Genomic DNA, 18,483 nt, shown 5'->3' on the forward strand with positions numbered 1-18,483 from the left:
TTTGGGTTGGTCATGGGAGTGGCACGGGCTCAAACACTTGGGCTATTTTCCACTGCTTTCCCACGTACGTTAGCAGGGAGCTAAATCAGGAGTAGAGCAGCTGGGACGCAAACCAGTGCCCATATGGGATGCCAGTGTCACAGGTGGCAGCCTAACCCACCATGCCACATCATCAGTCCCCTTTATTTTGTTTTAAGTACTGGTCCTTTCAGAAAGAACATCTTTCTGAAATGTTATTTTGTGAATCTATGGATCAAGGACATAATATTTCTAACTTCATACTTACTGTGGCGCAAACACCTAACATGAGATCTACCTTTTTAATAAAGTTTTTTTTTAATATTTATTTTGTTTATTTGAAAGATTTACAGAGAGAGGTAGAGCGAGTGAGCGAGAAAGAGACAGAGATCTTCCATCCGCTGCTTCATTCCCCAAATGGCCTCAAGGGCCAGAGCTGAGCTAATCTGAAGCCAGGAGCCAGGAGCTTCTTCTGGGTCTCTCACATGGGTGCAGGGGCCCAAGAACCTGGGCCATCTTCTGCTGCTTTCCCAGGCCATAGCAGAGAGTTGGATCGGAAGTGGAGCAGCTGGGACTCAAATCAGCACCCATGTAGGATGCCAGCACTGTAGGCTGGAGCTTTAACCCGCTGTGCCACAGCGCTGGCCCCATTAATAAAGTTTTAAGCATATGATAAATGGACATGGTCTTGCTGTAATGGACTTTACAATAGAGACAACCAAGCACTAACTAACAATTACAAGTAAATATGATTTAAAATGATTACAAGTGCCCAGAAGCAGAAGTAAATGGTGTTGGTAAATTTTTATCTCAATTGTAAAAAGCGGTACGTATGAGGAGCAATAAAAATGGGCTCCTGACTAATATGAGAAACAGAGAAACCTTGGATGAATAAGAGTCAGCCAGTGGAATGTGTCCTGGAGGTATTCCTGGCGGAGCGTGCAACTTCTGTAAAGGCCACCAACAGGAACGTTCTTGACTTCTTTGATGACATCAAGGCTGCAGCGTTCACAGCCTAGAGAGCTAGGGTGGCACCAGAATAGGCTGGGGAAGTAGCGGGGCCTGATCACCCGGGCAGTTCATGAGAGTGGCTTTTGGATGTTATCCTAAAAGCTACGTACTGCTTTAATAGCTTTCAGGATATTGGTGAAACATCTAAAATATTAATAACAAAAAATAGTGTCCTAGTTATCACTTCAATAGACTTTTAAAAAACAAGATTTATTTTATTTATTAGAAAACCAGAATGACAGGAGAAACAGAAGATCTTTCTGCTGATTCATTCCACAAATGACTGAGATGGTTGGGGCTGGGCCAGGCTGAAGGCAGGAGCCAGGTCTCCCATGTGGGTTGCAGGGGCCCAAGCATTTTGGCCATCCTCTGTTGCTTTCCCAGGCACATTAGCAGGGAGCTGGATCAGAAACAGGGCAGCCAGGATTCAAACCAGCACTTGGATATACGATGCTGGTGTCAGAGGTGGCAGCTTAACTCACTAGGCCATGCATATGCCAGCCCCTACGGAGACATTTTAAAGTCACTTTGAATAGATTTTTTTAAAAACAGATTTATTTATGTATTTGGAAAAGCAACAGAGAGAAGGGACAGAGAGAGATATCTCCCCTTCCATCCCTTGGTTCAGTTTCCAAATGACCACAACAGGTAGGTCTAGGCCAGGCCAAAGCCAGGAGCCAGGAGCCAGGAACTACATCCTGGTCTTGCACATTGGTGGCAGGGGCCCAGGTATTTGGTCCATTTTCAGCCGCCTCCAAGGTGCATCAGCAGGAAACTGGATTGGAAGCAGAGTAGCTGGGACTTGAACTGGTGCTCTGGTGTTTGTTGCTGGCATTGCAAGCAGCAGCAGCTTCACCTGCTCTGCCACACCTTCGGCCCCACTTCAGGTGTGTGTAAGTTACATTCGAATACATGTTAAGTGGTTTTCTGAATGTCTTTTCTCACTTCAGAGAATCGTCTGTTAGGCCTTTTGAGGGAATTTATAATTAAAATCATAGTATATAATTGTATGATCACAGGACTTCAAACTTTCTTAATAAAGCATTTAAAGATAAAGATTTCCCTTCAAGTTCTGCTTTAGAGTATCCCACACATTTTTGTATGAAGTTTTCTTTATCCTTATGTTAAAAATATTTTCTAATTTCCTTTATGATTTCTTCTTTGGCCTTCTAAGTAGGTTGTGTAATTTCCAGAAATTTTGTTTTATAAATATTTTTCCATTATTGATTTCTTTTTACTGTCAGCTTTACTGAGGTCTAGTTGACAAATTCTGTTATTATTATCTAATTTAAGTCTGTTGCAGTCAGAAAACATAGTCTGTTGGATTTCTGTTCTTTTATATTTATTGGTTTTGTTGGGTAGGGTTTTCTGTAGCTATCTATAAGGTCAATTTGGGATTTTTCAGGTCTTTGCACCCTTACTGGCTTCCTGTTTGCTCTATTGGTTACTGAGAGATGAATGTTAAAAGCCTCCAACTATAATTTGTGTCTGTTGATTTCTCCTTTGAATTGCTAGTTTTTGGCTGTATGTGTTTTGAAACTTGATTCTTAGGAGCACATGCATTTATAATTGTTGTGTTTTGGTCATGAATTGACTCCTTTTTCCTCATTAAATGTTCCTTATTGTCCCTAGTAATAGTCCTTGTACTGAAATTTTAAAAAGTTTATTTATTTACTTTATTTGAAAGGCAGAGAGAGATATCCTTCATCCACTGGTTTACTTACTACCAAATGTCTGCAGCAGCTATGGCTGGATCAGGCTGAAGCCAGGAGCTAGAACTCAATGTGTCTTCCACATGGGTGGCAGGGATCCAAGTATTTGAACCATTATCTGATTCTTACCAGAGTGTTGATGAGCACGAAGCTGTGATTTAAAGTGGAGCTGGGACTCAAACCTAGACAATCCAGTGTGGGCATCCTAAATGGTGACTTAACTGCTGTGCCAAGTGCCCACCCCACTGTTCTGAAATTTACTTTGATATTAATGTGGCTATTCAACCTTGTTAATAGCGTTTGCTTAGGGTCTATTTTCCAATCCTTTTACTTTTAGCCTATGTCTTTAAAGTGATTTTCTAATAGATAGCATATAGTTAGCTCTTGTTCTTTGTCCAATCCAAATGCCTGCCATTTTGTTGGATTATTTAGACTATTTACTTTTTTTTTTTTTTTTAAATTTTTGACAGGCAGAGTGGACAGTGAGAGAGAGAGATAGAGAGAAAGGTCTTCCTTTTGCTGTTGGTTCACCCTCCAGTGGCCACCGCGGCTGGCGCTGATCCGAAGCCAGGAGCCAGGTGCTTTTCCTGGTCTCCCATGCGGGTGCAGGGCCCAAGGACTTGGGCCATCCTCCACTGCACTCCCGGGCCACAGCAGAGAGCTGGCCTGGAAGAGGGGCAACTGGGAGAGAATCCGGCACCCCGACCGAGACTAGCACCTGGTGTGCCGGCGCCGCAAGGCGGAGGATTAGCCTATTGAGCCACAGCGCTGGCCTACTATTTACTTTTAATATAATTATTGATATATTGGGTTTAAATATACTGTCTTGATATTTGTTTTCTATTTGTCCCATCTGGTTTTTGTTCCTTTTTTCTTGCTTTCTTTCTAATAAATTATACTTTTGGTATTCCATTTTGTCTCCAGTATTGGCTTATTAGCTATATATCTCTTCATTTTTAAAAATGTGGTTACTCTAGGATTAGTATATGCATCTTTATCAGAGTCTTCTTTCAAATAACAGTATACTGCCTTATTTACAATGTAATATAATAACCTTCCAACTGCATATTCTATATCCATTGCCATCTTTTATATGATTGTTGTCATATTTTTACTTTTAATTCTTATAAACTCTATAATCCATGTTATAATTAAGTTAAATAATTTACTTATTTTTTATTTATTTTAATTTTTTTGACAGGCAGAGTTAGACAGTGAGAGAGAGACAGAGAGAAAGGTCTTCCTTTGTCCGTTGGTGCACCCTCCCAAGAGGCCACTACTCCCAAGAGGCCACTACGGCTGGTGTGTTGTGGCCGGCGCGCTGCGCCGATCTGAAGCCAGGAGCCAGGTGCTTCTTCCTGGTCTCCCATGCGGGTGCAGGACCCAAGCACTTGGGCCATCCTCCACTGCACTCCCGGGCCACAGCAGAGAGCTGGACTGGAAGAGGAGCAACTGGGACTAGAACCCAGGGTGCCAGCGCCGCAGGCGGAGGATTAGCCTAGTGAGCCATGGTGCTGGCCTTTTCTCTTCTTTTATGTAGACTTGTGTTTAAACTTGGTATCATTTAGCATTTCTTATAGTGTGTGTCTGCTAATGTGATGAAGTTTTTCAGCCTTTGGAAAATTTCAGCTTTATTTTTATTGTATATAGAATTCTAGGTTGACAGATATTTTTATTTTAGTACTCCAGGGCCGGCGCCGCGGCTCACTAGGCTAATCCTCCGCCTAGCGGCGCCGGCACACCGGGTTCTAGTCCCGGTCAGGGCACCGGATTCTGTCCCGGTTGCCCCTCTTCCAGGCCAGCTCTCTGCTGTGGCCAGGGAGTGCAGTGGAGGATGGCCCAGGTGCTTGGGCCCTGCACCCCATGGGAGACCAGGAAAAGCACCTGGCTCCTGGCTCCTGCCATCGGATCGGTGCGGTGCGCCGGCCGCAGCGTGCCGACCGCGGCGGCCATTGGAGGGTGAACCAACGGCAAAGGAAGACCTTTCTCTCTATCTCTCTCTCTCACTGTCCACTCTGCCTGTCAAAAAAAAAAATAAATAAAAAAAAAATAAAAAAAAATATTTTAGTACTCCAAAGATGTCATTTCAGGGATGGGTGTTTGGTGTAGCGTTAAGACATTGCTTAGGACGCCTACCTCCCATGTTGGAGCACCTGGTTCAAGTCCCAGCTATGTTGACTTTTTTTTTTTTTTTTTTAAGATTTTATTTATTGGAGAGGTAGAATTACAGAGAGAGAGAGAGACAGAGACAGAGACAGAGACAGGGAGAGACAGAGGGAAAAGTCTTCCATCTGCTGGTTCACTTCCCAAATGTCCACAATGGCTGGAGCTGAGCCGATCCAAAGCCAGGAGCCAGGAGCTTCTTCCAGGTCTCCCTCGTGGGTGAAGGGGCCCAAGCACTTGGGCTAAATTCCACTGCTTTCTCAGGCCATAAGCAGAGAGTTGGATTGGAAGAGGAGCAGCTGGGACACTAACTGGCACCCATGTGGGATGCTGGTGCTGCAGGCGGAGGCTTAGTCTAGTATGCCATAGACCATAGCACCAGCCCCGCTATGTTGCTTCTTGATATCAGTCATACAGATCTTCCATCTGCTAGTTCACTGTCATTTTGTGGATATATATATATATATATGATATCTGAAATGCAGAGTTAACACAGAGCGAAAGAGAAAGATTTTCCTCCTGCTAGTTTACTGCCCAGATGGCTGGAATGACTGCTGCAGCTGGGCCAGGCCAAAGCCAGGAGCCAGGAGCTTCTTCCAGGTCTCCCACATGGGTGCAGGGGCCCAAGGACTTGGGCCATCCTCCGCTGCTGTCCCAGGTGCATTAACAGGGAGCCGGACTGGAAGAGGAGCGCACATGTGGGTGCCCACATGGGATGCTGGCACCACAGTGGGTGGTGGGTGGCTTAACCCGCCATACCACAGTTCCAGCCCCTTGATAGATTACCTTTATCTTGTTGAGGAAGTTCCTTGTATTCCTAGTTAATTGAATGGTTTTTTTTTTTTTTTTTTTTTGTATCATGACTGGGTGTTGAATTTTTTTTTAAATTGCTTTTTCTATGTCTATCTTAAAGCTTATTTTTGAACTTTGTTAGGGCAGGCCAAAAAAAATAGCTTTTGTTATAGGGACAGTTAGGTCCACTGCTCAGGTGTGGTCCTTCTGAAGTCCGTCCTGAATGTTTTGAGGGCTTTCCACCATGGCTGGCAGCAACCAAGACTCTCTGAGCTCTGTGTGGACTCTGGGAACCAGCGTTCCCTCGGTGTTCTTTGCCAACTCCCTCATCTGTTGCCCTATACTGAAGTGTCTTGGGGCACTCTATTTTGTATTTCTGGAGCTTTTCTTGCATTAAGCTGTCTGCTCTTGACAGCTGCTCTAGGCTTCCTGTACCTGCATTTCTGTTTATCAGCTTAGTGAGGCCACCATGATCTGCCTGGGACGCCTTTCCCCACTTTGTGGTCCAGGGTGTATTTCTGGCAGAAAACAAGGGCAGTGGTGGGGCTCACTTTGTGCTTTTTCCAGGTGGTACAGCTCTATGCTGCTTGACCACAGTGTACGAAACCAATGGTTTAGTGTATTTGTCCATTTATTTCTGCCTATACACATACTTGGTGTTTGTTCACATTTTACAGAATAATAATAAATAAAGGCAGAGTTGTTCAGGTGGGTTTTGTCACTTACCAGGGTCTCTTGGGAAAGAAGAGGCAAAGCTGGATTGAGCACCAGCAGCTTCCGTAACTATTGGAGTGTTGCCCTTTGGAATGGTGCCAGTATTAGGAATCAGATGTGGATATCTGTGTGTGCTGTCCCCTCCCAGGCACGTGAGCAGGGCTCAGGAATGGGGCTTCCGTTAACATTCTCGAACCTTTAACTCGTTGATTATGTGTGAAGCAAGAGTGATGCTCCTGTGTGGAATGTCTTAGAAGGCTGTGTTGATTGTCCAGATCACGCATCCACCTGCAGATGACCCAAAGAGCGTCTTTAATTATCCAGGGCTGCTTGTAGGAGCAGGTGCTGTTCCAGCCAACTGCTGTAGCTCTTGTGCGTCATGCCACAGTCACCTTTATCATGATGGCTCTGAGTCACTGAGGAAATGATAATTGTTTTTCAGTGTTCCAGGGGGCAGTATATTTGAGAAAGACAATTTTTAGAGGTTTTAACAAAAAGCTTACCACTAATTTGTACACTTAAAAGCTTAGTCTGTAGTTCTCAGGGAATTTTGTTTCACTGGAAAGACTCACTCTTCTCAGAGGTTTCAAATAACAGAAGTTGTCTTCTGTTCAGAATTGCTTAATTAGCCAGCTTTTTTGGCACTCTCATGTGGCTTTATGTTGGCCTACTTGCCTTACCTTTGTCCTCTGCTGTGGTTGCCTCTCATCTGCAGTTTTCTGCCCGATTGTCCGGACTTGTCAGCCATCTTACCTTCTGTTTCCTTACCTTGGCAATCAGATTTCACGTTGTGACACCTTCCAGTACCCTTGAGTTAAAGTGCTGCCGAGAGTTCCTGTCAAAGCTGGAGTCGGATCCGTTGTTCCCTTGCCACTCACTGGCTCGTTGGCCTCAACGTGGGAGCAATGGAATGACGCCAGCCATCTCAGTCAGATTTCGAACTTAATAACTTTTTATAATGGCCCATTCCCTCCTTAAAGCCTGAAAAAGCAGCAGCTTGCTGGTTTGTTACAAAACTCTGAAAAATCACTTGATATTTTTTTCTTTCCATTTTTCGAAAGATGGTGGTTCTAAAGCCTTGTTCTGCATTAGGACCTTGTTCTTATGGGTTTCATCACCTGCAGGACGATGATGAATACTGTCTCCCTTGTGAATTGCTGTCACGATTCATGGGCTATGACAGCCCAGCCCCTGACACACAATCAATGCTTAGTGTTAGCTGTTAGCTGTTTTTATTTGGAGAATGGCACCCCCAGGATTGGTTCTCCCTCATGTGATGTGTGACGACTGCCGTATGCCCAGAGCATGTCTTCAGACATCTTTTTCCTAAGAGTCCCGGTTTCTGAGGATCTTTTGCATCAAAGCCAGGACCTCATGGCTGGCACTGTGGTGCAGCAGGTTAACGTCCTGGCCTGCAGTGCCGGCATCCCATATGGGTGCTGGTTTGAGTCCTGGCTGCTCCACTTCCAATCCAGCTCTCTGCTATGGCCTGGGAAAGCAGTAGAAGATGGCCTAAACCCTGGGACCCCTGCACCCATATGGGGGACCCAGAAGAAGCTCCTGGCTCCTGGCTTCGGATTGGTGCAGTTCCGGCCATTGGGGCCATCTGGGGAGTGAACCAGCGGATAGAAGACCTCTCTCTCTCTCTGCCTTTCCTTCTCTGTGTAACTCTGACTTTCAAATAAACAAATAAATCTTAAAAAAAAAAAAAGTCAGGACCTTGTGCCAGGCTTTCAGAGCTCTCCATTGTTTGGTTATAATGCTGGTTGTTGTGTCAATCATTTGTATCTTCTTAAAAGATTTATTTGTTTATTTGAAAGTTTAGAGTTACACAGAGAAGGAGAGGCAGAGAGAGAGAGGTCTTCCATCTGCTGGTTCACTCCCCAATTGGCTGCAATGGCTGGAGCTGCGCCGATCCAAAGCCAGGAGCCAGCAGCTTTATATGGGTCTCCCATGTAGGTGCAGGACCCCAAGGACTTGAGCCATCCTCCACTGCTTTCCCAGGAGCATTAGCAGGGAGCTGGATCAGAAGTGGAGCAGCTGAGACTTGAACTGGTGCCCATGTTGGATGCCAGCGTTGCAGGCAGCTGTTTAACCCCTGTGCCACAGTGCTGGCCCTTCTCCTCCATTGTTGTGTTCCAGGCCTGGTGATCAGACTCCAGCCATGTTTAGTTAACTCTTGGGCATCTGCCCTCTGATCCCTGTCTGAGCTTTGACCTTTTCCTCTTGGGCTGTTCCTAAGACAGGGGTCCCCACTCCTGAGCCTCACCTAGGATTGGGACCCACCTCACAGGACACTGTCTGTGTGGCCCCCTGCTCCCAGTCCTACTCAGTCCTTAGCTGTCTCCCTCTGGGAGAAGAAGGGGAGAAGACAAGTAGACAAGAAGAAAGAAAGAAAGAAAGGAGCTTTTCCACACTGATCTCCATGCACGACTGCCATCAGCTTCCAGACTCTGATCTGCCCGCTACCCTTGCTCTACCTTCTGGTTCTCTGCTGTCCTCAGAACGTACCAAGTTTCCTGTTGGCTCTTCCTGGTTGTAGCTCCTCTGTCCCTAGGAACTCCAGTGCCCATTCCTGTCCCTCCTCGGTCCTGTGCCGGATCAGTGGCGGCCACGATCCTGGAACATCAGGGTCTCAGGCAGAGCTGCAGAGCTGGCAGCATTCCTTGCCCTTCCATTGCTCTCTTCACCCTCAGGAGACATTGATCAGAGTCCTTTCCCCACGTGGTAAATGTCCTCCCTCTCTCCTCCAGGGAGAGTGCCAGCATCCCCAGGTGTCTTAGCTACCTTTTGATCTGGTGTTGAAGTAGCTGTGCTGTCAGGGACAGAATGAAACCCCCTGGTGGACACAGGTGCTTCAGAGGATGAGCTTGTTAGGTCAGTGCTAATTGGGAAAATCTGTGGCCAGGTGCGTAGGGCATTTGGCTCTCTGGATTTGGTGGCTATCCAGTCTGTTATGTATTTCTGTACAGAAGGCGGGGAGGGGGTTGAGTGTCTTGTTGGATTTTTCTGTGTGTGTGTGTGTGTGTGTGTGTGTGTGTGTGTTTAAGATTTTATCTGAAAGACAGAGTTAGAGAGTGATGTCTTAAAAAAAAAAAAGACATTTAAGGATGGCGCCATGGCTCACTAGGCTAATCCTCTGCCTTCTGGCGCCGGCACACCAGGTTCTAGTCCCGGTCGGGGTGCTGGATTCTGTCCTGGTTGCCCCTCTTCCAGTCCAGCTCTCTGCTGTGGCCAGGGAATGCAGTGGAGGATGGCCCAAGTGCTTGGGCCCTGCACCCCATGGGAGACCAGGATAAGTACCTGACTCCTGCCATGGGATCAGCGCGGTGCGCCGGCTGCAGCGCGCTGGCCGTGGCGGCCATTGAAGGGTGAACCAACGGCAAAGGAAGACCTTTCTCTCTGTCTCTCTCTCTCTCACTGTCCACTCTGCCTGTCAAAAAAAAAAAAAAAGACTTATTTATTTTTTTGACAGGCAGAGTTAGAAAGTGAGAGAGAGACAGAGACAAAGGTCTTCCTTCCGTTGGTTCACCCCTTAAATGGCCGCTACAGCTGGCATGCTTTGCCAATCCGATTCCAGGAGCCAGGTGCTTCCTCCTGGTCTCCCATGTGGGTGCAGGGCCCAAGGACCTGAGCCATCCTCCACTGCACTCCCGGGCCACAGCAGAGAGCTGGACTGGAAGAGGAGCAACCGGGACAGAATCTGGCGCCCAACCGGGACTAGAACCTGGGGTGCTGGTGCCGCAGGCGGAGGATTAGGCTAGTGAGCTGCGGCGCTGGCCTATTTATTTATTGGAGAGGTAGAGTTACAGAGAGAGGGAGAAACAAAAAAAAGTCTTCCATCCACAGTTTCATTTCCCAGATGACCCCAATAGCCAGATCTGAGCTGATCTGAAGCCAGGTGCCAGGAGCTTCTTCCGGGTCTCCCACACCAGTGCAGGGGCCCAGACACTTGGGCCATCTTCCACTGCTTTCCCAGGCCATAGTAGAGAGCGGGACTGGAAGTGGAGCAGCTGGGACTCAAACTGGTGTCCATATGGGATGCTGGCAGTGCAGGTGTCAGCTTTACCTGCTATACCACAGCACCAGCCCCTAAATTTGCCTTTGTCTCCAGAAAGCTGTAAAATACAATGTTGTCTTCAAAAAGTTTGAGAATATGGAATTAAAGATAATTTGATTTTGGTACAAAAGAAAATCAAAATCCATGTATAGTTTCTTTGTTTTGTTTTGTTTTTAAAGATTTATTCATTCAAAAGGCAGAGTTAGAGAGACAGAGAGATCTTCCATCCGCCGATTCACTCCCAAATGGCTGCAGCTGCTGGGGCTGGGCCAGGCCAAAACCTGGAGCTGAGAGCTTCATCCAGGTCTGCTGTGTGGGTGCAGGGGCCCAAGCACTTGGGCCATCTTCTGCTGCTTTCCCAGGCCACAGCAGGGAGCTGGATCAGAAGAGGAGCAGCCCATACGTGTTGCTGGCATTACAGGTGGTGGCTTAACTCTCTACGCCACAGTGCCAGTCCTCGCGCACAGGTTTTTTAATGTGCGTTTTTCCATGAACTTTAAGACCCCACGTGTTTCAAGTTGGGCTTCGCAGTCTGCTGTGCATGTTGTTGCACTGTGGGCGTTGTAGTCTGGCTGCACTGGCTGTACCTCTGCCCCACTGAGAAGAGAAACTTTTCTACCTGGATTGAGACCCTCAAGGAAGTTTTACCTAAGTAGGAGTTGTTTTACTGATGATAATATGTAGGAGAAAGAACCCGTTAGCCACTGTATATTTACAAGTGTGCTTTGTTTAGTTGATCACATATTCTTTCAGTTTTGTTACTCTGTTCTTGGATTACTCACTCTATTTTGATACATGCATTTCACTTTAATGTCATTTGTCTTTTTTTTCTTTTTTTATAAGATTGTGGACATACATGTGGTATAGAAGTTAAGATGTCATTGGGATGTCTGCTAATGTACACCCTAATGGCTGAAGTGGTTGGGTCCCTGCCACCCACATGGGAGACCTGGGTTGGCTTCCTGGCTCCTGGCACCTGCCTGGTCCTATCCTGGCTGTTTCAGGCATTTAGGGAATGAGCTGGCGAATGGGAAACCTCTCTTTGTCTCTGTGCCTTTCAAATAAAATATATTGAAAAAATGTTTTCTAAATCTAAAAACAATAAGATTTACATCAATTCTACCATTTGGGGCCAGTGCTGTGGTATAGCAGGTTAACACCCTGGCCTGAAGCGCCGGCATCCCAAATGGGCGCCGGTTCAAGTCTGGGCTGCTCCACTTCTGATCCAGCTCTCTGCTATGGCCTGGGAAAGCAGTAGAAGATGGCCCAAGTCCTTGGGCCCCTGCACCCGCATTGGAGACCTGGAAGAAGCTCCTGGCTTCTGATCGGCGCAGCTCTGGCCATTGCAGCCAACTGTGGAGTGAACCAGCGGATTGAAGACCCCTTTCTTTCTTTCTCTCTCTCTCTCTCTCTCTCTCTCTCTCTCTCTCTCTGCCTCTCCCTTCCTGTGTAACTTTGACTTGCAAATAAATAAATAAATATTTAAAAAATATATTAAAAAAGGAAATTTAAAAAAATTTACCATTTTAATTTTTTTGATTCTAAAGTTATCAATTTTCTTTATTGAGCATATAAAAATACAGAATAGAATAAACAAAATAAAAGTTGCCTGTAATCTAATTGGTTGTGTTTCTGTCTTTTTTATAGGCAATTCAGACTTTTGTTTTGGTTGATACTCTATGAACAGTTAATATTAGTTCCCTATTGCTATTGAAACAAATTACCTTAAATTTAGTGGATTAGGAGAACATGAATTTGTGGTTTCATGGTTCTGTAGATTGGAAGCCCAGCGCAGGTCTCCCTCGACTAGACTCGAGGTGATGGTGGCTGGGCTGTGTTCCCGAGACTCCAGAGGAGAACCCAGTTCCAGGCCCTTCCCAGCTGCTGGAGGCTGCTCATGTGCCTCGGTTCATGGCCCCTTCCTCTGTCTCCAGTGGCAGCAAGAGTGCGCCAAGTCCTCACAGCAGATCACTCTGATCCCCTCTTCTGCCTCCCTCTTCTACTAAAAAAAATTTTTTTTCTTGTTATTGTTTTTACTTTTACTTTATTTGAAAGAGAGACAGGGCGCCACGGCTCACTAGGCTAATCCTCTGCCTGCGGTGCCGGCACCCCTGGTTCTAGTCCTGGTTGGGGCGCCAGATTCTGTCCCGGTTGCTCCTCTTCCAGGACAGCTCTCTGCTGTGGCCCGGGAGTGCAGTGGAGGATGGCCCAAGTGCTTGGGCCCTGCACCCCATGGGAGACCAGGATAAGTACCTGGCTCCTGGCTTCGGATCAGCGCAGTGTGCCAGCCGCAGCAGCCGTTGGGGGGTGAACCAACGGCAAAAGGAAGACCTTTCTTTCTGTCTCTCTCTCTCACTGTCCACTCTGCCTGTCAAAACAAACAAAAAAAAAAACAAAAAAACCAGACAGACAGATGGGGATGTGGGAGGGAGAGAACTTCAATCTGCTGGTCCACTCCCCAAAGTGGGACTGGGCCAGCCAGAGCTCGCAGCCAAGAACTCAGTCCAGGTCTTTCATACCGGTGGCAGGAACCCAAGTACTTGGGCCGTTGTCTGCCATCTCCCAGGGTGTGCATTAGCAGGAAGCTGGATTTCTGAATTCTCATGCATAGTTTTCACTTACCTGTCTTTTTAGTTGAAAGAACTGGGAGGGAGGTCTGAAGTCAGAGCAGCACAGAGATCCTCCCCCTCCCCTGCCCCCCAGGCGTTTGAGGCAGAGGGGCTAGACTCTGGCATTCTAGAGGAGAGAAGGTCCCTCTGCTTGGTGTGGGCAGTAAAGTTTGAACACGTTGATAATGCTGAATTCCTATCCTGGAGTATGGTTAGAGCTGGCCATCGTGAGTATTAAGTTTCCAGAAGGAATCCACCAACCCCCTCCAAAACAAAAACAAACAAAAAAACATACAAAGGAACAAGCAAACAAACCCACCCCAGAACACCTACCCTGAGAGAGGAAGTTCTTTCTCAGGCTTTGTGTAAAGAAGGAGGCTTTTGAGTTAGCCTTTGGCCTCTGGGGCAGGTGCCAAGAGGGCCTGGTGATACCCTCGAGGTAGGTCAGGATTTGAGAGGAGACCCGGCAGCACTGATCTGAGTGAGGTCTGGGTGGAAACTGAGAATGGCGATCAAGGGCCCACAGACATGGGTGTGTCTGGCATGTGCAGCACCCTTGTCCATGATGTAGAAGATGGGCACCTAAAGTTTTTTTTTTTTTTTTTTTTTTAAGATTTATTTATTTCTTTGAAAGGCAGAGTTACTGAGAGAGGATGAGAGACAGAGAGATACTGATATCTTCCATCTGCTAGTTCACTCCCCACATGGCCACAGTAGCCAAGGCTGGGCCAGGCCAGTGCCAGGAGCCAAGAGCTTCATCCAGGTCTCACATGTGAGTACTGCTGGGATGCCAGTGTGATGGCAGCACTGTTATACCATCACAAAACACACCGAACACTGGAGTAAGGGAAAGGGTTTATTGGAGAAAATCTAGCAGACCGGAGGGAAGGGTTGAAGAGGGAAAAAGGGAGAGAAGGAGAGTATAAGAGAGACAGAGAGGAGAGGAGCTAGCGAGGAGAGAAGTGAGAGACGAGAGGAGCCAAGAGAGCCAGGTGTTCAGGAACAGGCCCTTTTAAAACTTTGCCGCAGGGGGGCAGTGAAGCAGGAGCAGCGAATCCTATTAGGATGGGGGAGGAGCTTGATACCAGTGGTTGGGCCATGTGGCCACCTGGCTTTCAGCAATGGCCGTGGGAGCCAGGGCATAGGATGTAGATCAGGGATGTAGACTGCGCCATAGATAAGACTGCACCATTTTCCTAACAAGCACTGCAGGTGGCAGCCTAACACAGTGAGCCACAGCTCCAGCCCCTGAAGATGGGTTTTGCCCTTAAGGAGTTGCCAGTTGGGTGGAGAGACCTGTGGAGGTGGTAGTAACTGAAGCACTGACAGTGAAGTGGCTGATAGAGCCCTTCAGATATTTGAGTACAGCAATTGTGTTTGCATCTAACCATGGTCTCCAGGCTGAACCTTCCTTTAATCACTCCTTGCATGGAATGTTTTAGATCCCTCATGTCCTCGGTGTCCATCTTTGAACACTTTCTGTTTGGGCAAAAAGATGACTAAAGTTGTCTTGCCTTCACTGCCCTATTCTGTCCAGCACCAAACCTTCCAAAGCATGTCCTGAGCTGATCTTTTTCTGCCTGTGTTCTGATCACTGTCATCCTTGCCTTCACTACTGCAGGCTCTCCTGACCCGTCGTCTGATTGCACTGTGGTTCTCCAAAATCTGAGTTCTCCATGGCAGCCAGGGAGATTCCTCTAAACCTCAGTTCTAAACTCGAGTGGCTAAGACCTCAAGGGAAGCCAGAGACACTGGCTATTAAAATATGATCCAGGCCCCCAACCCTGCTGGCAGGACCCTGTAGGAACTGTGCTGATCTAAATTTCTAGGGAAAATCTTCATCCCTTTACACAGCCAAGCAGATACAGCCCTTACATAATGTCTTCAAGTGAGGACCTGAGGGCACCATTTGTCACACATAGTTTATCCTGACTGCCTGTTGATCTGTGTTAGCTATTTGGTCCTGTCCAGAGGAAAAAAACTAACTACCCATACCTTTAAGACAGGAGGTTGTTTTCTACCTTGGAGTGTTTTCTACCTGTGGAAGTTAAGCCTCGTAGCTCCCAGGTTCTTGAGAAAGACATGCCTTGGTCATAAACTGGCAAAACACTATCCAGTCTTCAAAAAGATCACATACAGAGATTTGAAAAAGCTCACGGAAAATATGTACTGTGGAAAAATTAGTTTTTACACCAAAATAAACATCTTTTAATTCTGTTTTCCATTAACTTTAAAAATATTTTTTTAATATTCTTTAAAAATGTTTTTAAAAATTTAAATATTCTTTAAAAATATTTTTTTCTTGTGTGGGGGTGATTGAGTTTATTGTAGATAAAGGTAAGAGAAAATGGGGTTTGAGAAAGGTGAGACGTGGAGGCACAAATTGCATGAAGGGTTCATCCTGGGCCTTCTGGCCACAAGCCTCAGCAGCCCTGCCGTGGATCCGCTCGATTCTTTCGCATCAAGAAGTGGATCTTTCGAGTCATTTCCATGCTATAGATGCGCCTGCAGGTTCCATAACTTTCCCGCTGTCGCCGGCGGCAAGGCTTCTCATCGTATCGCCGTCGCTTAATGTCCTCAGTGAGCCCGTCCACAGTGAGGATCCTGTTTAGGGTCCTGTATGCGCCTTCCACATTTCCATCCTGCACCATCACAGTCCTGGCGATGAACTTCAGATGTTTCGCCATGACCTTACATTTAACTCCTCGCTTTGCTGGACCCAGCGCCCTCGGACCTAAAAATATTTTTTAAAAATTCTTTACTTATTTAAGAGATACAGAAAGAGCTCCCATCTGCTGGTTTGCTCCCCAAACCCCTGCAATGGCCTTGGCAGGGTGGGGTTGGGAGCAAGCTAAGTGAAGTCAGAAACTCAATCTGGGTCTCCCAGACAGGTGGCAGGAACCTAATACTTGAGCTGCCGCTTTGACCACCACCTCCAAGGACCAGCATTTGCAGGAGACAGGTAATGGACTGGGACATTCAGACATGGGATATTGGTGTCTTAACCACTAGGCAAAATGCCCACCCTCCATGAACTTTTGGAAGTATCCTTGTACATTTCAAAGAAAGGAGAAAGTATCTACAATTAGAATTTTTCTAAAGCGAAAGGAGAAAGGGAAAACCAGGAGCTGGGAATTCAATCCAAATCTCCCATGCGAGTGTCAGGAGCCCAGTTTCTTGAGCAGTGACTCCTGCCTTCCAGGGTCTGGATTAGCAGGAAGCTACAGCCAGGAACAGAAGCTGAGCATCAGACTGAGGCACTCCAGTACAGGATGCTAAGTGAAACACCAGCCGAGAATTAAACCTCTTGTTTTAATTTTTATTTGTTCTTATACTATCACATCTCTGATATTCGTCTGATTTGTTTGTCCCATAGACTCAGAGCAGGCGCCCTCTTCATAGTTCTTGTTTACTCTGTGTTTGCGGTGCCTGTGGCAGAACCTGTCGTGAAATAGGTGCCCAGTAAATAGTAAATGAAAGAATGAAATCCTTATTGACTTGGTGGACTTTTGTGTAAGCCATCCGAAGGGTACCACTGAAGAACAGTCACAGAAAATACTTGTCACATGCTGCTGAGTAGTGACTAGAGGTAGTGGCTGTGCCTTTGTGCCAGGCACAGTATCTCCTTCCGCCTCATGAACGCTGCTGTATAGCCAGAGAAGCTGAGGCTTACCATGTCACTCCAGCAAATCTGTGCCAGTGCAAGGATGTGATTCAAGGTGTAATTCCAAAGTCCATGTACATTTCATTCCACTGGAAGTTGACAATATTAGATTTGCTTACACTTGTATACAACAGAAAAACAAACTATGCCTCCAGAGAAATCGCTAGGTAAAATTGACTAGCCTTATTAATAATTTTTAATATTAATATTTGGAGGGTTCTTGCTGTCTATTCAGATAAGAATTCTGAATATCAGCTCAAATAAACCAGGTAACATGGTAAGGTTTTAGCATTTATTCAGTAAAAGAAATACATAGAAAAGTGAGGGCTTTATTTAGGGGAGGAAGAAGTCTAGAATTGTAAGTTGGGTCCATACCGGGCAGAGAGCTGGCCGGGAGCCATGTGGAGCAAAGTGTGCGATTAGGAGCAGGCACAGGTAGCTCAGTGCGAGCAGGAAAGTAGAGGCAGAGAGGTGGCCAAAAGGCTGCTTGGCTGAAGGTGTGGGACAACAAGCCGGGTGGGGGGTGGGGGTGGGAGGATGGCAGTCCAGGCCTTTTATTCATTTCCAAAGGGGACTGGTTGCATAATTGATTGGCAGGTGGGTGTACAGGTAAGGTCAGGTAGGTGCATGAGATCTCAAAAGGGGGCAGGACGAAGGTGTGGTCTCTAGCTCACAGATCTAATCAACTTAATTCTCTCTGCCTGCCTATATCATAGAGACAGGGAAAACAGAGCAAAAATATTTTAAAATTTAAGTGTATGTGTTTAGCATGTGGGACTTTTGGTAAATTATCTTTTCTGTACACACTTTCCATGTTTAATAATGACATGGTGATTATTTTTTCAAGCTTATGTAAAGAGCTTTATTTTTGGTTCTAATTATCCTGATAATTTTCTCTTTTTTTTTCCCCCAGAAGCCTTTTATTTAAGGTATACAAACTTCATACATTTCATAAATACAACTTTAGGAACTTTAGGAACTTAGGGTTTCTTCCCACCATATCTGCCCTCCCACCTGCAATCCTACCCTTCTTCCTCCTCCCTCTACTATTCCCATTCTTATTTTTTACTAAGATCTATTTTCAGTTAACCTTATGCTCATAAGATTAACTATACTAAGTAAAGAGTTCAGCAAATAGTATGAAAAAAAGCTGTTCCTCAACAGTCGAGACAAGGGCTGTTCGAAGTCATCACATCTTAAAGCGTCAATTTCACTTCTATAGATTACCTTTTAGGTGCTGTGTTAGTTGCCGCAGTTAAGGGGGAGAACATATGGTATTTGTCATTTAGAGACTGGCTTATTTAACTAAGTATGATGTTTTCCAGTTTAATCCATTTTGTTGCAAATGACAGGATTTCATTTTTTTTTTTTTTTTACTTCTTTGTAGTATTCCATGGTATACATATCCCATCGTTTCTTTATCCAGCCTTCAGTTGATGGACATTTGGGTTGATTCCATATCTTAGCTATTATAGACTGAGCTGTAATAAACATGGGAGTAGAGATAACTCTTTCATGTGCTGATTTCATTTCCCATGGTTCAATTTCTGGGAGTGGGATGGCTGGGTTGTACGTTAGGTCTACATTCAGATTTCTGAGGTATATCCATGCTGTCTTCCATAGTGGCTGTACCAGTTTACATTCCCACCGATGGTGGATTAGGGTACCTTTTCCCCCACATCCTTGCTAGCATTTATTATTTGTTGATTTCTGTCTGAGAGCCTTTTTTTTTTTTTCAAA

The 18,483-nt window shown here is 45.9% G+C and overlaps 1 protein-coding gene and 1 pseudogene across 4 annotated transcripts in view; one reads left to right on the forward strand and one right to left on the reverse strand.

The window, feature by feature from the left end:
• PI4KA (phosphatidylinositol 4-kinase alpha) overlaps window positions 1-18,483 on the forward strand; it is a 143,825-nt gene that overhangs the window by 8,034 nt on the left and 117,308 nt on the right. The gene's annotated exons all lie outside the window — the stretch shown is intronic.
• LOC100342995 (small ribosomal subunit protein bS21m pseudogene) lies at window positions 13,674-16,016 on the reverse strand (annotated as a pseudogene). Its single transcript, XR_016227382.1, has one exon. The product of XR_016227382.1 is annotated as a small ribosomal subunit protein bS21m pseudogene (transcript).

This window comes from Oryctolagus cuniculus, chromosome 21, assembly GCF_051225735.1.
Source record: "Oryctolagus cuniculus isolate XC-2025 breed Fujian yellow rabbit chromosome 21, ASM5122573v1, whole genome shotgun sequence".
Classification (NCBI taxonomy): domain Eukaryota; kingdom Metazoa; phylum Chordata; class Mammalia; order Lagomorpha; family Leporidae; genus Oryctolagus; species Oryctolagus cuniculus.